The 5,063-nt window shown below is 38.7% G+C and overlaps 1 pseudogene; it reads right to left on the bottom strand.

Moving 5' to 3' along the window:
* Window positions 1-3,733: 3,733 nt before the first annotated feature.
* LOC122686050 lies at window positions 3,734-4,951 on the bottom strand (annotated as a pseudogene).
* Between the last annotated feature and the right edge of the window lie 112 nt (window positions 4,952-5,063).

Raw genomic sequence — 5,063 nt, 5'->3', positions numbered from 1 at the left:
ATTTTTGCCGATCTATTTTCTCATCCTCTGAAACTTTATTTCTTCCTCCTGTGGAGCTTTCCAGGCCACTGGGTACCCTCCTTGTCTTTTTATTCACTTAAAGTTCTTTCATTCCACCCCCAACTTTTATCTTTGTTCCAGGATCTCTACTACTAGACCCTATTGCCCCTCAAACTCTCAAGACTGAGACTCTCTTTATAACCAGTCTTTCCATTACTCTCACCACCTTTTGGCCACCAGACCTTTTTGCCACTGATTCCTACTTTCTTACTGGATTATCTTCCACCTCTAACATTTGCCTTTTCCCCTCTTCCTTCAGAGGACATTCAGGTCCTATTCTCTAGCTAGACTTTGTGTCTGGACTATTTTACCTCACCTGACTCCTGACTCAGGATGTCAACCTCTTACACAGGAATCTCTCTTATTTATTTTTTAAAATATTACTTCTAAAAATTGAGATATAGTTCCCATAGCATAGAATTCACCCTAAGAAGTGTACAAGTCGTAGTTTTTTAAATTTTCTCGAGGTTAGGCAATCACCACCACTAATTCCAAAACAAATTCTTCATTTCAACAAGAGTTATACCATTGACATACTGCTCATTCCTCCCTTTTCCCAGCCCCTAGCAATCACTAATATACTTTCAGTCTCTCTGGATGTGACTGTTCTACGTATTTCATGTAAGTGGAATATATAACTGAAATTTTGTGTCTAGCTTCTTTCACATAACATAAGATTTTGAAAGTTTATCCTTGTTGTAACATATACTACTACTTCATTTCTTTTTTATGGCTGAATAATATTCCACCAAAACATTTGCATTTCCCAGCAACGTACAAGAGTTTCCTCTTGACCAGTGATGTTGACACTTCTCATGTGTTTGTTGGCTACATAAATAACTTATAGTTTGGGAAAACTTCTATTCTTTTGCCTATTTTAAAATCGGGTAGATTGTCTTTTTGTTGTTGAATTTAAGAGTATGTTATGTATTCTGGATACTAAACCCTTATAAATATATGATTTGCAAATACTTTATCCCATTCTATGAGTTATCTGTTCACTCTCTTGATAGTGTCCTTGGAAATACAAAAGTTTTTAATTTTGTTGAAGTCTGATTTTTCTATTTTTCCTTTGGTTGCTCAAAAATTTGATGTCATATCTAAGAATCCATTGCCAAATCCAAAATTATGAAGATTTACTCCTGTGAGTTTTTCTAAGAGTTTTATGGTTTTCAGTTCAGTTCAGTTCAGTCACTCAGTCGTGTCCAACTCTTTGCGACCCCATGAATCGCAGCACGCCAGGCCTCTCTGTCCATCACCAACTCTTGGAGTCTACCCACACCCATGTCCATCAAGTCGGTGATGCCATCCAGCCCATCTCATCCTCTGTTGTCTCCTCCTCCTGCCCCCAGTCCCTCTCAGCATCAGGGTCTTTTCTGAGTCAACTCTTCGCATGAGGTGGCCAAAGTATTGGAGTTTCAGCTTCAGCATCAGTCCTTCCAATGAGCACCCAGGACTGATCTCCTTTAGGATGGACTGGTTTTAATTCTTACATTTAGGTCTTTGATCCATTGTTGTTTGATGTTGTTGTTTCTTTTAAGTCAATTAGTTAATTTTTATTGAGATACAATTGATATGTAGTATTGTACTAGTTTATTTATTTTGCTGTACTGTGTGGTGTTCACCAACCAGGGATCAAACCTGTGCCTGCTACACTGGGAGTGTGGAGTCTTAACCATTGGACCACCAGGGGAGTCCAAAATTGTATTAGTTTTAGATGCAGACTTCATTGTTTTTATTATAATAAAATACACATAACATGGTATTTCTCATTTTAACCATTTGTAAGTGTACAATTCAGATTCAGGAGTTAGATACACTCACAGTGCTGTATGGTGATCACTACCATCTACTCCTGAAACTTTTTCATCTTCCTCAACATAAACTATGTACTCATTAAATAACAACTCTCTCTTCTTCCCCCCTCTCAGATCCCTAGCTTCTTGTATCCTTTATTCTACTTTCTATCCCTGTGAATTTGCCTACTTTAGGTACCTCTTATAAGTAGATTCATATAATATTTGCCCTTCTGTGTCTAGTTAATTTCACATGTTTTAAGGATTCACCCATGTTGTAGAATATATAAAAATTTTCATTTCTCTTTTGGTTGACTTATATTCCACTGTGTGTGTATATATACTATATTTTGTTTATTCATTCATCTGTTGGTGAACACTTGGGTTGTTTGCAACTTTTGGCTATTGTGAATAATGCTGCTATGAACTTTGGTGTACAAATATATGTTCAAGTTCCTGCTTGTAATTCTTTTGGATATATACCTAGGAATAAAATTGCTGTGTCATATGGTAGTTCCAACTTTAACTTTTTGTTTTAATATTTATTTTTATTTATTTATTTGACTGCACTGAGTCTTAGTTGCAGCATGTGGGATCTAGTTCCCTGACCAGGGATCGAACCCAGACGCCTGCACTGGAAGCATGGAGTCTTAGCCACTGAACCACCTTTAACTTTTTTAAAATTAAAGTTAAAAAGTTAAAGTAAAAAGTTTAAAAAGTTAACTTTTTAAGAAACCACCAAACTGTTTTCCTCAGTGGCTGCACTATTACATTCCCATCAGTAATGCACAAGGGTTCCAATTTTTCCATATCCTTGTAAACATTTCTTATTTTCTTTGTTTTTCTTTTTTAAGTTTTATTATAGTCATCCTATTTGGTAGAAGTGGTATCTCATTGTGGTTTTAAAATTTTATTTATTTATTTTAAAATTTATTTTACTATTTATTTTTGGCTGCTCAGGCTTTCTCTAGTTGCAGAGAGCAAGGGCTACTCTCTAATTGCAGTGCACAGGCTTCTCATTGTGGTAACTTCTGTTATTGCAGCTTGTGGGTCAGTAGTTGCAGGTCCTGAGCTCTGGAGCACAAACTCGATAGTCATGGCACTTGGGCTTAGTTGCAACATGTGGGATATTCCCAGATCAGGTATCAAACCTGTGTCTCCTGCATTGGCAGGGAAATTCTTTACCACTGAGCCATCAGGGAACCCCTATACTATTTTAATTAATATAGTTTTGTGGTAAGTCTTGAAGTCAGAAAGTGTGAGTCCTCCAACTTTATTCTTCTTTTTCAAGATTGTTTTGGTTATTTGAGGCTCAGATGGTGAAGAATATGCCTGCAATGCAGGAGACCTGAGTTTGATCCCTGGATCAAGAAGATCCCCTGGGAGAAGGGAATGGCTACCCATCCCAGTATTCTTGCCTGGAGAATTCCATGAACAGAGGAGCCTGGCAGGCTATAGTCAATAGGCATGCAAAGAGTTGGTCATGATTGAGCAACTAACACTTTTGCTTTTTCACCAGAGAAGCCCTATACTCTTTTAATTGCAATAGTTTTGTGATAAGTTTTGAAATCAAGAAGTGTGAGTCCTCCAACTTCATTCTTCTTTTTCAAGACTGTTTTGGCTATTTTAGACTCTTCAAAAATCCATATGATTTTAAGGATGGTCTTTACATTTCTATGAGAAAGGTAGTTGGAATTTTAATAGAGATTATGCTGAATCTGTAGATCACTTTGGGCAATACTGACATCTTAACAATGTTAAGTCTTCTGATCCATGGACACAGGATTCTGTTTATATAGTTCTTTAAGTTCTTTCAGCCATGTTTTGTAGTTTTCAGCATATACAATATTAACCTCCTTGGTTAGATTTATTTTTTATTTTTTTTTAAATGTTAAGATTTTATTTACAAAGCTTCTTTGTTGTACAGAAAGTAAAAATGCTGTTACAATCTTGGTGTAACTGGTAGCCACGGACAGTTGACTCACCAATCACAGCTATCTACGCTACAGCAAGTCTTATACAAAAACCTAACAACGCTTATAATTTTTTTGAGGTGAAGTCCCCAAGCTTGGTGGTGGATTTCCAAGAGGGACTAAATGGAGGAAGGTGGAATGTCACAGGAACTATTCTTTGGCTCTTTGGATGGGTGGGTGTCCTGGGGTTTGTATCACAGCTACCTTCTTTTTTTCTTAAAAAAAAAACAAAAAACAAAAAAACAGCTACCAAATCCATGTCAGCAGTCCAACCAATACTGAACAGTTCTTTTTTTTGCAGGTTATTGGGGTCTTATTAATCATCTCCTTCATCATCTGTTTCTCTCTTCCTCTTTTCACCTTTCCCGCTTTCTTCCTCTTCTTCATCTTCATCCTCATCATCTTCATCAATTTCTCCATCATGTCCAAATTCTTCTTCCTGCCCACTGACTTCATCTTCATCCTCCTCCCCTTCTACATCTTCGTCTCCACTGTCATCCTTCTCATCATCAAACTCTTCTTCCTCGCCGTCTTCATCCTCCTCCTTATCCTCATCTTCTCCTTCCTTATCATCCTCTTCTTCATCCACACCATCTACCTCGGCATCTGAATCTGGGGCTTCACGATCCTCTCAGTCATATCCATCCAGATAGGTCAGCTGGGGCAGGAGCTTGAAGACACTCTCTCGTAGTCATTCAGGTTAGTAACCTCACAGTTAAACAGATCCAGGCTCTTCAGACATTCCAACTTTTTCAAAGGTTCCAGGGTGCTGATATCTTTCAGTTTACTTCCACTTAAGTTTAGATGTGTAAGATTTGTAAGTTTTTCTGCTAACACATCCAGACCTCGACAGATTCCATTGTTACTGAGCTCAAGCTTTTTCAATTTAGGTAGTTTGGGAAGATTTGAAACTGAAATCAAGCCTACATTTATTAAACCGAGGAACTCTAAGTTCAAAAATTCAGCTGTTAAGCCCTCAATTTTCCCATCATTTGATTTGCAATTGTCCAGGACAAGTTCTCGAACAGCTGCCGGGGTCCGGTTCCTCAGCTCCAGGTGGGTCCTCCTCTTCATGTCCATGTTTCTCTCTCTTCCCCCCTCTTCAAACTTAACTTTCCGCGGTGGGGGTGGAGGGCGGAGAGGCCTCCCAGCCTGCGCAGCGAGGGCCGTCAGGAAGGGGTCTGCTCGAGGCAGAGGCTGACGACGGCGGGGTCCTGGGTGGCGGGCGGCGTGC

This window comes from Cervus elaphus, chromosome 29, assembly GCF_910594005.1.
Source record: "Cervus elaphus chromosome 29, mCerEla1.1, whole genome shotgun sequence".
Classification (NCBI taxonomy): Eukaryota; Metazoa; Chordata; class Mammalia; order Artiodactyla; family Cervidae; genus Cervus; species Cervus elaphus.
Note: the sequence above shows the minus strand (reverse complement) of the source record. Positions and strands in the feature narration are given on the sequence as shown.